Source organism: Lissotriton helveticus, chromosome 5_1, assembly GCF_964261635.1.
Source record: "Lissotriton helveticus chromosome 5_1, aLisHel1.1, whole genome shotgun sequence".
Lineage (NCBI taxonomy): Eukaryota > Metazoa > Chordata > Amphibia > Caudata > Salamandridae > Lissotriton > Lissotriton helveticus.
In genome coordinates, this window is record NC_136065.1 from 1,590,931,142 (window position 1) to 1,590,950,827 (window position 19,686).

General features: G+C 50.9%; 1 protein-coding gene across 3 annotated transcripts in view; it reads left to right on the top strand.

The window, feature by feature from the left end:
- Nucleotides 1–19,686, top strand: part of LOC144755638 (glutathione S-transferase Mu 4-like) — a 187,390-nt gene that overhangs the window by 48,438 nt on the left and 119,266 nt on the right. The gene's annotated exons all lie outside the window — the stretch shown is intronic.

Consider the following 19,686-nt stretch of genomic DNA (forward strand, 5'->3'; position numbering starts at 1 on the left):
CCTTGTTGAGTTTATACCCTGAGACGCTTGCATATTCCTCTATTGTCTGTACCAGTGCCCCGATTGATTCCCGTGGGTTGTTTGTGGTTATGAGTATGTCGTCCGCATAGGCTGCGAGTTTGAATGCCTGACCCTCCACCTCCACACCTGTGATCTTCGTGTTCGTCCTGATCATGTGGAGAAGGGGTTCGATTGCCAGAAGGAATAGTCCTGGCGACAGGGGGCAGCCTTGCCTTGTCCCTCTGCTTAGGGTGAATGATTCCGATGCAGCTGCGTTCACTACCACGCGGGCACGGGGATTTTTGTATAAGGACATTATCATTGCCCTGTATTTATCTCCAAACCCGAATTTGCGCATGCATTCATTTAGGAATGGCCATGAGACTCTGTCGAAGGCTTTTTCTGCGTCTAGTGCAATCATCACTGCCTTCTCTGTACTATTTGCCGTGCGGTTTATTAGGTGGCAGAGCAGTCTAGTGTTGTCTTGCGAGAGCCTATTCCTCAGGTATCCCACTTGTGTTTTGTCTATGAGGGTCGGTAGGTATGCATTTATTCTGGCTGCCATGACTTTCGCATATATTTTACAGTCAACGTTAATTAGGGATATCGGCCTGTAGTTTTGCGGGAATTGTGGGTCCTTCCCTTCTTTGGGGATGACAATGATGTTTGCCTCTGCCATTGAGTCTGTCATCCTTCCTTTCTCGGCGCACCCACGGAATACTCTCACTAGTATATCACTAAGCTGCTTTTGGAACTTTTTGTAGAAGGCCACTGTAAATCCGTCCGGGCCGGGGGCTTTGTTGGGTTTAAGTGTATCTATGGCCCTCCCCACCTCTTCTTTTGTTATGCTCTGGTCTAGCGCCTCACTTTGTTCGTGGCTTAGTTTGGGTAGGTCTAGCTTCTGGAGAAGGTTCACCCCTCCGTCTGCTTTTAATGCTGTGTCAGCTGTGTAGAGGTCCTTGTAAAACCTCCTGAATGTTTCGAGGATTTGTTTGTTCCCTGTGTGTGTAATTTTGTCCGTGTCTGTGATCGCTGCGACTGAGTGTTGCCTCTGTTTGGCTTTTAGGTAGCCTGCTAGCGCCTTCCCCGCTTTGTTGGCCGAGCATAAGTTTATGGATTTGTATTTGTTTATCCATGTTGATGCTCTTTCGCTTAACAGATTGTTGAGTTCATACTTCTTCTTCGTTAGCGCCGTGAGTGTGTTCCTGTCTAGTATGTTTGCGATGTGGTTGTTTTCCAGCTCCTTTATCTGCTCTTCCAGTTCCTTTATGTGTTTGCTTCTTTTCTTGTTCATTCTTGCCTTGATGCTTATGAGCTTCCCCCTTATTGTGGCTTTGAGTGCGTCCCACAGCGTCCCTTCCTCTGTGTCTTTTGTGTCATTGAATAGGAGGTATTCTCTAATCGCTTCCTCAATCTCACTGATGTTGGTGGGGTCTTCAAGTATGTCGCTATTGAGACGCCAGCCCCTGCATGGTAGCTCGTTGTGTTTCCCGCTAATGGAGAGAGAGATGTGGGCATGGTCTGAGACTGTTATCGAGCCTATTTCAGTGCTGTCTATCAAGTGTGTGTGTGAGCTTGACATAAGGATGTAGTCAATTCTGCTGTATGAATTGTGTGGTGTTGAGTAGAATGTGTACTCCCTGGAGCTGGGGTGCTGTAGTCTCCATGGGTCCGCTAGCCCAAGCTTGGTGCAGAGGTTTTTGAGTATGCTCTGTTCTTGTGTGGCGTGGCTAGTTCTCTGTGGATGTCTATCTGTCGCATTGTCCATAGCCTCATTCATGTCACCTGCCATTATCACCAGTTCTCCCAGTGGTAGCCTGCTTAGCTCGTTCTCTACTTCCTCCCAAAACTTCTTCTTTGAGGCGTTTGGCCCATAGATGTTTGCTATGTGTATTACTTCCTCCCCTCTCTTGATGCTTGTGACTAGTCTCCTGCCCTCCGTGTCTGCTGCACTGCCCATAGCCTTGAATTTCCCCTTCTTGCTTATGATGGTTATCACCCCTCCTTTCTTGTTGATAGCTGGTGAGCAGGCTATTTCGCTTATCCAGTTTGCCTTAAGTTTGTTAGCGTCATCTGTCGTTACCCTGGTTTCTTGGAGCACGTACACGTCTGCTTTGAGTCTGTTCAGGTAATCTAGTGTTTTCCGTCTCTTGATGGGGTGGTTGAGGCCTTTGACGTTCAGAGACACAATCTTGATGTCAGATGTGATCTGAGCTAGGCCCTGGGTGTTATGGGTATTCATGGTGACTCTATGGACTTGCCGCTCCCGTGGTTATGCCCTGTGTGCGATCTCTGCTTCTGGTATGGTCTCAACTTCCACCTCCTGTCTTCGTGCCCCCCCTGGGATCTGTGTTGGGATAGGGAAGTGTGTGTCAATAGGTGACGGGAAAGTAGGAAAAAAGAAAAGAGTACATAGCCCCACCAATCAAGGATTGTCCACGCTGCCTGTTTCGCCCCCCTCCGACCCCTCGCCCCCCACCCCCCCACCCCCCTCCCCCCTGTCAAAGTACTGTAAACGTGCGACAGCAGCGGTTCTCCGCCCTCCGCCTCCCCGGACGTAGGATCCCTCCCGCAACCTTCATTATCAAGCTCTGGTAAAGGATATCTTGGCCTTCGTGTTCTCAGTCTGGCACAAAGTTCCAAAAGTACTGGGTGTGTTATTGTTCCAAGTTAGATCTCATGCCCAGTTCTGGACTCGCTCTCCTTTGTCTTAGCTTAGTACTGTAGTCCTTTATCTTGAGGTAGGTGTGTTTATTTGCTGAGGTAGCCATGTTGATTTGGTCAGTGTCTTATCAGCCCTGTTGCTTGGCGGTGATTCTAGCCGTGCCCTGCTGTGCCATTGTCGCCTGCCGTGGAGGCTGAAGTTTCGTTCATCGGAGAACCCTTAAAATTCCTCCGATGCCCCCATACAGCTGAGCAGTACCTCGCGTGTACATAGATGGTGAGCGCTGCCTCCTTAGGGAGGAAAGTTAGTGCTAAAATTACCCCAGATCGCGTCCACTCTTTTTATATATTTTTAACAAGAAAGCTATAAGCTATGCTCTTAAAGTAAAACGTGCCTAGATCCTGCAGTGGGTGTCAGACAGCAGAGCGACCCTCTCCCCCTTCCTTCCCCCCCACCCCCCGATTACGCTCACTGACGCCCGAGGCCGTAGCACAATCCTTGTGTGCATAGATTGTACATGGTGTTGCTTTAAGACTGCAGAGCTATACCCGGCAGTGGTGTAACCGGTGTGTCATGAACACCAGTGCAAGGAAAGGAATACCCCTCCCCAAGCTGCTGTAGTTGAATTGTAAAATACAACAATCGGCCCAGTGCCACTGCTCCTGCTGCACCCATGTGATCTGTGCACCCGGAGTACACTCAGTTGCTGCACACAGCTCCCTCAGACAGCACACACGGAGCAGGGAACGAGTTCTCGGTTGGTCAGGCTGCACGCGCCACTGATGACAGTCATGTGCATGAACGCCGAACGTGCATCCTGTCTGTGAGGGCGGAAGCCCTCGCGATGTGTACAAAGTGTGTGCGAGCAGATGCCGTAGCAAAAGTAATAACTCTATTCAAGGGGGGGGGGGGGCGAGGGTGGATTAGGAAACGGAAGTGTGTAACCCAAAAACATGAATTAAACCTGCGGGTCAATTGTGAAGCTGACCGCTCCCATGCACAGACTGTGCACAGATTGTGCTTGCAGCTTGAATTTGGAGAACGCTCAGCTTTCCCCAAGTATGCAAAGTGTGTCACTTGATGAAGTATGAGGTGCAACTCTCCCACGTGTGGAAAGTGCTTGCTGATGATATGACGTTCAACTCTTCCCAAGTGAGACAATTGCACTTTGTGGTAAAATGTGACGCACAGCCCTTCACCGGTGTGGAAATTGTGTTTGCCTCAGAAGCATAAACCCATCTCTTCCTAAGTGTGGAGATTGTGTCTGCATGACAAACATGAAGCACATTTCTCAGTGTCTGCTGGTGAAATGTGAAGCACAGCTCTACTGCAAGTGTGGAAACCGTGTCTGCTTGTGAAACATGAATGAGCATCATGTTTCCCTCCGGCGTGGAAATTGTGTATGTTGGTGAAACGTGAAGCACAACTCTACCGCAAGTGTGGAAACCGTGTTTGCTTGGGATACATGAATGAGCCTCATGTCTCCCACATGTGTGGAAACCGTGTCTGCTTGTGAAACACGTGAGTGTGTTGCTCTGTGTGTGGCTGTGTGTGTGTGTGGGTGCAAATGCAATAGGTCTCGCATTTGCGAAAGGTTAAGCTATTGGCATTGTAAATGACTGCCATTTATTTATCAGTTTTCAAAACCAACACATCAATAAAAAAAAATTGTCATTTACAATGCCAATAGCTCTAACTTTAGCAAAGGCGAGACTGTTGCATTGTAAATGCTTGTTTATCTTTGTCTTCCGTACCCCAACTCGCACCCCCGCCCCTCCCCTGCCCCGCCACTCTGCCGTGAAAGCAGCTGCCACTGCAGTCCTATCAGTCCCACAATACTATAGATTTGATATGATCCGCTAACAATTTAATCAGCAAAACCTCGAGACCAGGACAATAAAATTATGTTTAATACAACATGCTTTTTCTTGCATGGATGCTTGTTCTAACGGAAGCATTGCAGTGACGATTTAAAGACGATTTAAAGATAGAAGTTACATTGAAATACAAATACATTCAAGAATTCTGAACAAGTCGTGCACCAGTGTTGCTTACCTTGGGTCTTCAAGCACCTCCAGTTAATCAACTTTGATTTGTTTTTGAATGTTGTATTATAAGGCTCCTCTGACTTTGAAGACGTTTTTTTTTTTAATTGACTGAAAATTGAAAGTATTTTGGTTGTACCTCCTCAAATGGTCACGATAACTTCAGTGATTTATTTTGATTTTTTTCCTTATTACATAGTTTTTAATTCTCTAATTGCCTCCTTCTCTTCTTTTCCTTTCTACCACTCCTCTCTTCTTCTATCTCCTACCCTCTGTACCACTCATGCCTCTAATCCGGATTGCTGGCCAGTCTCCTATTTGTTTTTCCCATCCTTGTATGTAACCTCTTTTTGTCCTTCTATCAACCTTCTCTCCCTCTCCAATTATCCTTACCTCCTCTGACCACACAGTTTTGCTGTCTCCCAACTATATTGTTACACTGTCTCCTCTCCTATCATCCACTTCCCCATGCAATTATGTCATCTGAACTGCGGTACCACGTTCAGTCACCACTCCTTCAACTCCAATACCATCCAATCTCCTCTTCATGGCCTGTTGCACTTCTATCCTCCTCACAATTTCAGAAGCCATCAGTCACATACCTGCTATCCTGTCATCGCCAATAAGACTTTGTGGGGTAAATGTTCACTACTGAATCGAATAAGTTGCATGTCAGGGCTTTAAATCCTTGCAGTGCAAACTTGGTCTCAAATCTTTAGAAAATTGAGTGCCATAAAAGAGGCAATAGTTTATTTTTGGTGGGGTGGGGTCTATATTTTTACAGCCCTGTAGTATAAAGCAGCACTGGCCAAGTCAACGGGTAAGAGTTAAACAAGCTAATGAAAGCCAGATTATAATAAAAGCTTTGTTGCCCTCTTTACACCTGTTTTAGTTTTTATATGAACTGATGCTTAGATAGGAAAGGATTCTTCATTACAGTCCTAGAACTGTAGTGAAGGCAAGGTAGTCTTCATTACAGTCCTACTTTTCTTTCTTTGACCTGGAAACCTAGGAGTGTGGTAGAGACCAAACATCAGCAGCCCTGATGAGAAGCCTCATGAAACTTCAAAAAACATACCGGGGGCGTGGTAAAGATGGCAATCGGGTGAAGCGTACCTTCTTGTCTTCCGACTCCGTAAAACAGCTGCAGATAGCGCCGTCCTGCCTTATCCCCAGTGCAAGAGAGACGCATTGGAGAGTGGGGAGAGCCTCACCCCAACTGCGGCGAGAGTTAGTATGCGACTGAAGATGCCCAGTGGTGGGTCCAGGGGCTAGGGCCTGCTGACCGCTTGGCCGTACTGTGGCTGGGTTGAAGAGCGCTGGCTGCAGTAAGGGCGGTGTGGGAGACGCCAGTGCCAGGTGAAGAGTGCCACCTGCTACCGAACCCTGAGGTTGCAGTGGGGGCACGCTGAGCAGAGAACGAGGTAGGCTGCCGCGCTGCTCGATCCGGTCCATTGGGGAGGAGAGGGGGTGGAATTGGAGGCATTGTGACACCAGTCACCCACCGAGCCACCTCTCCTGTGCGGAGCGGAACTGGCAGAGTTCGCGAGCCGGTGGTCTCCTGCCTAGCAGGAAGTGACGTAGGCAAGGCCGCCTTGGTGTGCTTAGGAGCAGGCCTGAGCCTTGACGGTCGGCAGTATAGGGGTCTGCGGTGATCGGCCCCGGGCTGCGGCCTCCACTGGTGGGGTCTGGGGTGCGACTTGATGAGGCGACTGGGCCCCTGATAATGGCTGAACGCCCCAGTGGGGTAGTAAGTGGCCTGGAATAAGGACAGGAGCACATACTGAGGCCACCAGTCTGATGGGAGCATAAAAGACCTGCTTTGCCGGGGCGCTGCTGCGTCCTCATTCGTTTGCGGACTGCTGCAGACTGGGGCATCTCTGTGGGGCTCCTGCTGCTTAGAATGTCCTTTGATTATGCTGGCTTGTCCCACTTTATCAACTCCTGTATTGTAGCTGCTTCGCAGGGTGACCTCTACCAGGGTGGTACTCTGACTGATCCCGGTTCCTGAGGGGTGTGTTCAAGGAGATTGCCCTGTGTCTTGATTCGAGTGGGTCTCTGGCGCTGTGGAGTCGGGGACTCTGAAGTGTGTGGACGTTCCCTGGTTGCCCGGCAGAGTGGCTTTTACCGAGATGAGTGTTTGGAAGGGAAACATGCTCTCTGAGCGTCTGTCAGAGGCATTGGCCTGCTGGGGGGGTGCTGGCAAGCGGGCTGGTTGCTTTGCTGGTGGCTGACACCCCTGCCGCTCCTGACCTGGACGTCGAACAGGCCCTGGGGTCGGCAGTTTCTTACTGGCTTTCGAAATTGCCTAGAGATATCCCATGGATGATACCTGGGAGGGGTGCCCTACGGGACTGACCATCTCAGGGTTGGTTGGAGGGGGCAGGGGAAAGGTGGGGGGGGGGGGTTTGAAAGCCCTGGTGCTCCTGGGTGGGGCGTGCTGATTAGGGGACCCTATATCTGCCATGCGATCTAAAACACTAGTCACTGCTTACCAAGCCAGCGTCTGCTGGGGCCCCCTTTGAAGTTCCCCACGTCTGAAGGGGACCCCCCAAGTGGAGGCTGAGGATACAGACTGACCTGCCACGAAAGCTTTCATGGGGTTGCTCTTGTCCTTCCGGGAGGACTTAAAAGCTATGAAGACCCAGCTCTCAGCAGACCTGAAGGAGGTGCGTCAGGATCTTGAGGAAGTGGGGGAACAGGGTGGCTGCGCTGGAGTAATGTGAATCCGGTGAGGGATGAGGAGCTGGAGATATTGCCGCACGAGATCCTCCTGCTGAAGGAACAGCATGTTAGAGCTTCAGGCCCACAAGGAAGACCTAGAAAACCTTTCCCACGCGAACAATGTCTGGATCCGAGGAGTGCCGGTCCAAGCAGGGAGGGAGAGGACTGGAGCGAGGAGGGGGACGGACTACATCAGGGCCTTGTTCCGGACTCGAAGGAACAGACCTTCAACCAGCCTGGGACCATAGAGTTGGCTTGCCCAGATCTGGAAATGCCGATCTGGAAATGCCCCTCCTGCAGACATACTTGAAGTGTGTGCACGGTTTTCAACTCAAGGAGTCGATCCCGGGTCAGGCAAGGGAGACCATCCATTGTTGTATTAGGACTTGTCCACTATTACACTCCAAAAGCGCAGAGCATTTCGTCCTGACATGGCGCATCTAAGAGAAAGGAATATCTTATGCATGGGGGCACCTTTTCGCCTCATCTTCTGCTACGAGGGCATGCTGCAGCAAATATGATCCCTCAGGGAGGCTCTCTGGGTTGTTGCTCTTAAAAAAGAGGTGGCTGCGGAGGGGAGGTCAGACCCTCTAGACAACGAAGGCTACAATCCGCACCAGTGACACGAGAAGAAAGGAACCACCGGCAGACACAAACCAGACAAAGCCACAATAGCTAAAAAAGGCAGGCGGTACGCACCACGCTGGCAGCCTCGCCAGTGTTGCCAAAGGCTCCCTGAAACCGCAGAGGAGTGTCAGGCAGGAGGGCTCCAGGCTTGCTGAGTCGGAGAGGTGCGCCAGTCATGCAGACATTTCCTCTTCTGCCTTCTCATTTGAGTGTGGGGGAGTCTGGATCGGTTGCCTAAACCCCGAATGGCCAACGTCCCCAAGTTTTCTCACCATGACGGATTGATGTCACCATACGTTTTACTGATTTGTATCTATTTTACGGTTTTTTGTTTATTTTTACTCCCCCGCTGTATGTCCCTGCAGAAGCGCTTTAGTATTCGCCTCCCCCCCCCCCCCCCCAAAGCTTCGTAGACAGCCTGCATTTTCGCTTATGCTTCAATCTGAGGCATGTTGGAGCCTTTACGTTTGATGTTCTCTGATGGCTGACTGGCAACACACATAAATATTGTCGGAGACGCGAGCATAGAGCCTCGATGTCTTTTGGACCACACCATGATTTCTCTGACTTTCCAGTCGGGGGAGGGGGGAGAATCCCACCCTTGCACTTCCCTGTGGAGACTTCGCGACATGCTGCTGCAATCTCCTTCCATGGATGCCTCAGTGTACAGAAACGTATGGGTGCCCCCAGGGTCTGGCGAGACTTGAAGCGAGAGGCTTCTTTTGAAGCATCTGGACCTGTATAGGGCAGGGCATGCCCTTCTCTGGCTTGGGCACAAATTCTCCCCAAGCAGCAAACTCATGCTGGCTCCTAGGCTCTGCAACAAGACCTTGTCTGGTTCAGTGAGCTCAATTTGGACGGTGCAAGGGAAGGAGGTTCACTCACACAGACGAGGAAATAGCTGCAACCTTCAAAGAGTTCTACAGTGCCCTGTACTTGGACGGCCCACAGGGTGCTACTTTGCGGGGGATTCCTCCGACTCGATTGCTGAGCTGTATCAGCCGATACGTGTCCAAGAGGTGGTCGCTGTAATTATGCGGCTTAAGCCTGCCAAGGAGTTAGCACCCCTTTCAACTCGACTCTGGTGCGTTGACGGACTCAATGATGGGGGTGTCCCATTTGTGATACTTAAACCATCGGAGGATCCTGGAGACTGGGTCACACAGACCAATCTCCCTTCTCAACATAGACTCCAAATCCTTTGTCGGGATCCTTGCCTGCCATCTTAACCCCCACACCCCGAGCCTCAGTCATCTGCCACGTTTCCTATAGCTCGTGGCACCCGATAGGGGTGCCATCTCTCGCCACTCCTCTTTGCGCTGTACATGGAGTTGATGGTGTATAGAGGTAGGGACAACCCGCAGATATCTGATTTGGCGTGGACACACATACCATCAGCCTGTATGCGGATGACGTTATTCTCTCGTTGACGGACCCTACGACTTCCTGCCCGTCCCTACTAGACGAGCTACGGCTGTTGGAGAGGTCCAGGGGTTCAAAGTCGACCTTTAAAAAGCCCCAGATCCTGAACCTGTTGGTCACTCCTCCACACGAGGCCACACTCCGTGAGCGTATTCCTTTGGCTTAGATGCCGAGGACCATAGAATACCATATCCGGGCACTCCCACTATAGTGAAGACTCTACAGGCGAACTACGGGACCCTCCTTGACCAGACAAGTTAAGTCGCTGTCTTCGCGGAGTCTGCAGCTGGTCTAGCTGCAGTCGAAATGATGGTACTCCTGCGTATTCTCTATATCTTTCAGACCTTATAGTTGACTCTCTGCACTTGCCATCAACAAATTCGTGTGGGGCGGTAAAAGGTAGAGTCTCCACTAAACAACTTGCATGGACCAAGTGGAGGGAGGCTTAGGGCTCCCCCGGATTGCCTGTTATTTCCAAGCCAGGTAACTTGGCTATAATGTAGAGTGGAATAGGCCTCTCGCTGATAAACACTGGTCCATATGGACCAGACGGTAGCTGGTGTGAATATATGGCAGGAAGCGTGGCTGCCTCGAAAGTACAGGGCATGAGGGTGGGGGGGTTGTACTCTTCACCAGTGACGGTCATTACTGTGCGGCTGTCCGAGGCCACCGCAGGGGGTCACTTAGGAGGGCAGCCCTCTAGTGGCATCGGGGGGTTGGCCTGGGGAGGAGTCCCCTCCAGGGTCGCGTGTGTGCCACGTCATGTCCGGTTCGCAAGACAGGGTGACGGGTACATAAGTCTCCTCACCATTTTTTCTGCCTCTTCCTGCACCGTACACGCCACGGACGCTAAGGAGCTGGACGCGCTGTCCGTCTCGCTGTTTGCTGCTTGCCACCCTGTTTGCCGTTGATGCGCTCGCCATGTTGCTGGTGAGTGCACCCACCCCCTCCCCAGCAGGGTAATGCTCGCGGGGGTCCCTGCCCCGGGTTTAGCTCTGGGATTTGCAGTCCTAGGCTGCATGGGCGGCCCGAGGTCAGGGGGTGGGGTAGAACGGACGGGAAACAATGCGGGCCTCCCTTGAACGGGCGGCCCGCTACTACATGCTCTCCCATGGCAATGGGTTTAAGGGTCGCGACTAAACCAGCACTCATGCAAAGCGCTCTGACACATGCGGGTCGAGTTTGCGCTACATAAATGTTTAGATAAGGCAGAGAAAGAAATATACATGCATGTGGTACCCTTGTCATGACTGCTTCTGAGTCTGTCAGGTTGCTGGGAGGACGGGGCGGGGGCAGTGTCTGGTCCTACCCGTCTGGGCCTTCCCCGGGTTATAGCGGGCTCTGCCCGCCAGCTTTCCGATTAAGGTCTGGAACCAGGGTTCGAGCCTCGTGGTCGACTCTACAGCCTGGGATTTGGGACGAATCACTTAATCTCCTGTGCCTACTAAAAAAACAAAAAAAAAACATTGAAAATGCAACCATTTCTAATTACATTCCCTAGCGCGTGTTTCCATGCAGGACATGTTGCGTGCACGCCCCGGTAGTTGTGAGCGGGGAAATCGGGGTCCCTTTATGCTATGTCGTCTTGAGTTGGGAATACATTCTGCCTCCTTTCATGCACATGCTGGGACAGGGCTTATGGGGCCCGATTTGGATGGATGCACAGCAGGGTTGCCTACAATGGGGGTCTCCTTGCCACTATGCACAATGGCTTTATTGGGACAGCGCTGTTGGGGTGCGAATGCATGTAATGATTTGACTTTGTTTATCTGGGCAGGCAAGGGACAGAAGGCATTTCCCCCATTCCTACGTCTCTGCTCAGACACCCATCAGCAGGTAATGGGGAAGAGTCACGATGGGCAATGCAACGTGAGGGGCGTTTCCCGGCACTGCTCAGTGCGACTCTCGCTGCATGGGTTCCGTCCACATTTTAAGTGTTTGGTCCGATCCTATGCTAATGTTCTTCCTTGCTCTACCAGGCATTAGAGGTGTCAATTTAGTCGGTGAAGTAACACCGTTGCGTTGAGAATGATTACAGGGTCATTTTAGCATGCCAACACCTGGTCATCTGTCATCAAATGGGTTCATACTTTGAGACTCCCGGCTTATTGATGGAATATATCAAGCCTTTTCTCACGCCGCTCTGTCTTTGTTTTTCAGCCACGATCCTTGCCCTCGGATGCTCGTCGAAGTGTAGGGTTCAGCACAGGCCCATCCACAGGAGGCGGTTTTCTGAGGTAACCCACATGGTGGTGTGAGCATGCGAGGGGACAAGGCGGGGGTAGGATACAAGACTCTCACCAGTGACAGGCCTGGCTGGCAGGGGATTGAGCAATGCCCGGTAGTCGCTAGGTGTTGAGTGGATAAATTTCTCTACATCCTACGCACGCAGGGTTCATCAAGATCACCCACCCCAGTGTCGTCAGGATAAGATCAAAGGTTCGCAGGCCCACAGTAAAAGACTTCCCAGCAGACCCCGCTGCCAGCTAAGAGTTGGACCCCGGTCAATGCACGGGCTGCAGCCTCACCGGTGGCTCTCCCACCGCCCCTGCAGTCAGGCCTGTGGTACCCCTGGCCAACGCCACGCCGAGCTTTGCCATACGATCTGGGTAAGCTCACGGACACGTTATCGAACTTCATGGCGGAGGTCAGAGCTGACCTCCTGGCTGCTAGCAACCCCAGTGTGGCCACCAACACGAACAGTGGCGTGGGGGTAGCTATGACAGCACCACCCGTGCAGGCACAGGGCGGCCCATCGGTCAAGCAGGTTTGGGGAGGGGGGGGGAAGAAGACTGGGTGCAGTTAACAAACAAGGAAGCCACAAGGGAGCCTGTGGCAGGGGGTTCCAGGGACTGAGCCAGAGCCCGGGGCAGTTGAGTACATACATCACCCTTACAGGTGGCGAAGCGGCAGTGGGGACCGCACTCTATTTAGGCAGCCAGCAAGGGACAGAGTCAGCCCCTCCATCCACAGCAATATCCTACCCCCTCCCCCCCAGTAAGTGCCACTGCTGCGACCCCGCCACCCGTGCCCCCAGCAGCAGCTACTCCCACCCCTCCCACAGCGATGCCCTCCGCGCTTTCTGCGTCTGGGCCACTAGTCACATTGGCACCCCTGATGTCAGGCAGGTGCTCCTTAGCATGGGAGGTGCCACTAGCGGCTAAAGAAGGAATTTGGAGGAGGGAGTTCATCGATATTTTTACCTTGCTGATGCATGGGGCGGAGGGGGTGGACACCAGGAGAATGGGCAGCAAGGAAGAGAACAAGAAGGTGCGCTACCAGGTCTGTCCGGAAAAAAACAATTAAGACATGGGGACAGGCCTTTGCCATCCTGGCAGCTGTAGTGATAGAGCGATACCCAGAACAAGGGCCTGGTTTGTTCCAATATGCCAGCATCATCAACAATGAGGCTGAGGCAAACTGTGGGATGGGCTGGTACAAGTACGACTGTGTTTAGAAAAAAGATGGCCATAGGCCCGGAACTGGGGTGGGACCAGATGGAGGTGTGTCTTTGGGTTCAGCACATGGGCAAGGGAGGGTTGAGGCCAGCGAGAAGTCCAGGACTAACAATAAGAAGGGGGAGACAAGCAAAGGCCAGAGGCTCGACAAAAAGTGTCAGTGGTGCGGGGCAAAAGCAGGGAACCAGAAGATTCTTCAATGGAACGTGCAGGTTGTATAACGCGGGGGCATGCTCTTGGGGTAACGCCTGTAGATTCTCCCACACCTGCAGCAAGTGTGGCTCCACACATTCAGCCACCTCTTGCGGTAAGTGCGAGCCCTCTACGGTGCCTGCATAACACGACAAGTAGGCCCTCTACCTGGCCTTCCCTGGCCAAGTGCCCCCCTCCACCCTGGTTAGCCCTGCACGTCCCCCCACGGGGGCGCCTCCTGGGAAGCGCTTGTACAAAGGTCCGTCCCCTATTGTCATTTCTAGCTTCCTACCTCTGTTACGGGATTATCCAAATGCTAAGTACCGAATGTTACTTGCGCAAGGGTTCTTGGAAGGCTTCAGAATTCCTCATCAGGGGCCCCTGGTTTGCAGGGATTCTGAGAACCTTAAGTCAACTAGGGATCATCCCGAAGTTGTAAGGGCTAAGATTAAGAAGGAAGTGGCCCTGGGGAGGGTGGGGGCCCCTTTCACCAACCTCCTCTCCCGAACTTTGTGGTCTCTACCTTGGGTGTGGTTCCTAAGAAGGAGTCAGGGGCCCATCAGGTTGATTCAGCACCTGTCTTACCCGGATGGTGATTCTGTGAACTACTGGCTGGCGGAGGGTTCCTGCTCAGTCTCGTACTGTTCCTTTGACATGGCGGTGGACATGGTCAGAAGGGCGGGCACGGGAGCATGGTTGGCCAAGGCTGACATCGAGTCAGCATTCCGCCTACTGCCAGTCCACCCTGAGATCAGCACCTTCTTGGGTTCAAGTGGCAAGGGGAATTCTTTTTCGACATGTGCATGCCCATGGGGTGTGCCGTGTCTTGTGCCTACTATGAAGCCTTCAGCTCATTCCTGCAGTGGGTACTCTCAGGAAGGTTTAACGTGGAAGGGGTGACCCACTACCGTGACGATTTCCTGTTCATCGGGGTGTGGGTACGCGGGAGTGGGCTACAATGCTTTCAGGACATGGCCCACACCTGGGGGTGCTGTTAGCACCTGGTAAGACGGAAGGCCCTGCGCAAGTTCTCACTTTTTGGGGCATCGAGCTGGACACGGTGATGGGTGTGTCTAGACTCCCTGCTGAGAAGGTGCAGGCGTTGCGACACGACATCCAGTCACTGCTGGGGAAAGACCAGGCTCCTTTGGGTGTCATCCAAAGCCTCTTGGGCAAGCTCAACTTTGCAGCCAGTCATCCCGGTGGGGAGGGTGTTCGCCAGAGATTGGCTAGGGCCACAGCAAAAGTGTCCAAGAAGCACCACCTTGTTAAGCTGGCATTCGGCCTAAAGAAGGATGTGGCCATGTGGGGTGAGTTCCTGTCTCATTTCAATGGGACTGTTATCTGGAGGGTTCCATGGGCGGACAGTCCTGAGCTTAGCCTTTTCACGGATGCATCAGGGAGGGCTTTGGGGCAATCCTGGGCGAGGAATGGTGTACACAGGAATGGTCCAACGCCTGGCGCAAGCGTGGCATTACTGTCAAGGTCACCGTTCTGGAGCTGTTCCCCATCGTTATTGCACTCCACCTTTGGCCAGAGATCCTGTCAGACAGAAAGGTCCTATTCTGGTCCGATTGAAGAAAATTACATATTTATATGTATTCGTGCCCCCACGCGCTACCCTCTCACCATCTGCCATGTTGAATAAAAACCCCTGCATTACTTCACATTCAGAGGCCTTATTTCTCTGTCACCAGGCCCCTCCATGCCAGACCCTGAAAAAGGCACACGTTACATTTCTCTGCAGCACATTAGATATTTTTTTGAGCAGTCACGGAGAAGAGGCCCAGCCCGGGGTGTCTTAACAGTGTCAAACAAGGGTCGACCTGATAAAGCTGCATTCCGGCCCGAGCAGGAGGCGAGCAGAAGCCCCTCTGCAGAGATAAGGCCCAGTTTTGCTGTCGGCTCTCAGAGATAAGTGGGGCCCATGTCAAGGGAAACCTCCAAGACAGTTACACAAGGGGTGGACAGGAAGGGCCAAACCAACTGCTAGTATGAAGCAGCAACACTTCTACAGATGAGAGCAATCTGCATGCTGCCCCGAGCTAGAGATAAGACCAGACATGCTAGTCACTCTGACACCCAGGGCCCTCCCTGGCCAACAGAAAGGAAACAGCCCTCATGGAGAAGTCTGATAAAGTTACGCAAACAGACATTGCGAGTTTTAGCTTACCTTGCTGCCCCCTCTATGCACCCACCCACCTATGGCTCATTACAGTGAACGCCTACATGCTCATATCTTTTTCTTTCCTTCTGCTTGGAGGGCTCCTCCCTATGTATGCAAAGAATGTATAAATATTGTACTCTGTGAATAAAGCTCAGAACTCTCCTGTGCCCTCTTGGCGCTGGAGCTCTCCCTTAACTCGAGTTAATGCAATAAAGCCCATTGACTCTAATACCACGGACTCTGCTCCTCATTTATGCTTGACCCTTTTGATATTTATTTATTTATAGAAATTATGATAGTGTAAATAATTTATTTACGACATAATCTGGCGCCCGAATAGGGACGCATCCCATTCCCCACGCGCCGGCGATGTAGGTCCGGCTCCTGTCCCCTTCTACAGCCTAGACGGACTTCAAGTGTACACGCCAGCGGGACTTCCCGCCAACTCCCTCAGGCCCACGGAGGAGGCGGACTGCGACCAGACATCCACACAAGGCGGTGAGGAAGATTGCGGAGCGTCCTGACCCAGAGCCCAACCCGTGAGAGAGCCGAGTCCGAGGTCTTCAGAGGTCCGCCATTCCTGCTCAAGCGTCCGATGACCAGGTCTTCAAGTTCTGCTTCCCGGTGAGTACCACTGAGAACGCATAAAGACGGCTTCATTTAATGAACACGGTAAAGACGTGTCTCCTTCACGAGACCGGTATGGTTGTACTGTATTCCAGTACATAAGTATATGTTGTATATGTTTTGAGTTTGAAATTGTTTTAGTTAGGTTCCAGCATGCCGTTGTTTTCAAAATTGTGTAAAATAGGCACTAAAAAGGGAATATTAGAAGAGGCAGTTAATGTCCCGCCAAGAGATACTCCCGGCCATTTTATGTATAACAAACATGGCATCAGCGCTATTCTCTATTTAGACCTCTGGGTAGATTACACAAAGGATCTAGAGACGGTGCATAGATGGCCTGCGACCGGCACATGGGATTCAGAATGTATTATGAGAGTAGAGGAACAACTATGGAAAAGGAAGTCGAGGCCCTCGCAGAAAGAGGCCATTGAATTATGGAGCAAAAAGGCTAATAGGAGGGCCCTGAAAGAACTTAACAAAGCCGAGAAAAGCAGGCAAATGTCAGAACAGGCAAAAGAAAAAGAGTTACTAGAAGAGGGTGAACAGGTTCGAGTGGAACAAATGGATAGGGAAAGAAATGCTCTTGTTGCTGGTATCTACCCTGTACTCTCAGAGGAGATTGCAGAGGAAGTTCCCCAAAATGTACCCCTTAAAATTAAACCAACGGCACCAGAGGCGTTCCTTTCCGCCTACCTAGCAGAGCCACCCCCAGCCTACATAGACGCACCATTTCCCCCGCTCCCACCAGAGGCCGCGCCCCAGCCAGTCCAGGACCAACAACAGGTTTCCGGGGGTGCGGAAGGGGGGGGGATAAGGAAATAAAGGATGACGTTGAACTCCCTAGATGTATATATGATTTACAGCCAGGTATTACTGGTCCAATGCGCGCCATATCAATACGAGTAAGGCAAGCCATCGCAGAGCTAGATGGACTGCCTGATATGAATACACATTTAGATGCCTTGTATGAGTTCATCAGAACAGGACGGAACCATGAATGCGTAGCTCAAGCTATGGAAAATAGAAAAGTAAAAGCTAAGAACAACATCCTCTGTTTTATTGTCAACTGTCTGATCAGGGAACGTGATGAGGGTGATGGGGACGTGGAGGTTAGTTTAATAGAGTGGAGCGACAGCATCAATGACGGTAAACATGATAAGGTAGCGCAGAGAGAAGCAATGACGAATAAGATTAAAAAGAAAATACTAGCAATACGTAACGCCGAGAAGGAAGGCAGGGATAGTGTGTCAGAGGAAGGGGATAATAACGAGACGCCAGACAAAATGAATTTTCTGGGCATAGCACGGCACTGTAATGGCGCCAAACACCATCGACCTCAGAAAACAAGGGTTAACAAGGAAACAAACATCTTTCCTGAGGATTTGTTCCAAACCACTGAAAAAGCCCTAGACCATTGGATGGACGACGAGCCACCCCTCACGCCACATGAGAGGGAGTTGGCTCGGTCGGCCACCCAGTGGGTGTCCCAACATCATGTATATAATCCCGACATAGTGGCCCAGATGTTCCTGAGCCTCCCACCACTCGAACAACGCCTGGCCAGCATCCATATGGTCCAACACTTGATCACGTTGTATGAGAGCCAATATCACCACCCTGGAAAATTATATAAAATACTGGAAAAGGTAATACTAGATAGATGGATGGAACAGGGCCCAGAACTGATTAACACCATTTTAGACTTGCGTCTCCAATATGAGCAATTCCTGTCCGCCTCAATGACACCAGACCCTCGCCCCAGAGGACAGTACCCTCTGCGAGAGGTCCACCCCATAAGAAAAATAGATGGCACTGTCCAGCGGGTATATGTCTATACCCCTCTCACCAAGCTAGAAATACTGGAAATGAAGAGGTTGTTACCTTCCCATGATAAAGACCCGGGGGGGTTTCACAGAGAAATAAAAGATATACTCCGCATAGGAGACTATACTTACCCTGATATCCTAAGGTTACTAAAGGTCTTGTTACCAGCAGGCATTTACGAGAAACTTAAAGAGAAAGACTGGGATGTGGGAGATAAAATGTTGAAGTGGGCAGAGTTGCAAGCTGAAGATGCAGGTAGGGCCCCGGGGGATGGCCTTGGTGAAAAAATTAAGGGGCTCCCCGAACTCCTTATACAAATTTTACCAAGACTATTGACGACTAAAAAGGAAGACTGGGATGCAATTTCAGCCTGTAAACAGAAACCAGAGGAAGACACGAGCGATTACTACACTAGGTTGGAAAAATGCTTCGCTGTCAACAGTGGTTTAAAACACAGTAGTGAGGCCTATCCCCACCTTTTTGTGACCAAACTGGTAGAGAACGCCCTTCCTCAGATTAGGAATAGAGTGCTGAAGGTTGAGAGCACTTGGCAAGCAAATAGCCCCTCACAAATGTTACAGATGTTGCAATACCACCAAAATAGAATAAGGGACGAGCAAGAACAAGAAAAGAAGCGCATGAAGGATACAAAAATGAAGGTGCTAGTTGCCCAAACAGTACCTGCAAACACGAACAAGAATGGTACCGCACCCACTAAAGGGACCTGCAATTATTGTAAACAACAGGGTCACTTTGTAAGGGAATGCCCCGTCCTAAATCACAATATAGCCACAGGTAAAACAAAGGAACGGCCCTATACACACAGACAGTACAACACTCAACAGACACAAGTCCCCACCCCGCCGCAGGTCCAGACGCCCGCTGCACCTCAAATGTATCAGTACACGCAGTCAGACTACCCAGAATACCAATCTTTTTCTTGAAACAGCCTCGAGAGGGAAGATTGCTTGCCCCTTATCCCAGTTCCTGTGGACCAAGAGGGTCCTTATGTACATGCTCCTTTGCTGGGGCAAGATAGAAAGTTTCTGATTGACACAGGGGCAAGCAGGACTACCATCAGTCATGACGAGGTCCCAGGGGCACCTCTCTCGGGCTCACAGAATATATCCCTGGGATTTTCTGGAAAGTCAATTGTCAACAAAGTATCAGAACCAGTCTCTTTAGGGGTGGGTCCACTGACACGCACCACAGATCTACTACTCACTAAGACATGTCCAGAAAATTTACTAGGTATAAAGACCCTAAAAGAACTGGGAGCAGTTATCTGTTGCTCACCAGAAGGAGTAAGACTGTTTTTGCGTGATTTCAAAGGGCATTTCACGGTTAGAGATTTTGATCCCAGACTTCAGGATGTCCCACAGTATCTATGGGCACAAGGTTCGACTGACATAGGTTACATGGATATAACACCACACGAGGTCACTCTTAAGGAAGGAGTAGTCCTACCCCGAATACGACAGTACAGGATTCCACCTGAGGCTGAAACAGCCTTATTAAAAATAATTCAAGAACTCATTGAACAGGGGGTGGTGGTGGAGACAGACTCGAATGTGCGTAACTCCCCCGTCCTCCCTGTTCTTAAACGCACAGACCCTCAAGCACCCCCAGTTTACAGACTAGTAGTTGACCTTCGAGAACTGAACAAATGTGTGGTCCCACAATACCCAGTGGTCCCAGACATTTCCTCATTATTTACTGCCATTGATTCTGAGGCAACATTTTTCACGGTCATTGACCTGAAGAATGCATTCTTCAGCATTCCAATACATCCTGACAGTCAATATCTTTTTGGATTCAGTTTAAAAGGACGCAGCTTTAAATTTACAAGAGCTCCCCAAGGCTTTACAGAAAGCCCAAGTGTTTACAGTCAGGCATTAAAGAGACAACTTGACAGTATTAGTATGCCTACTAACA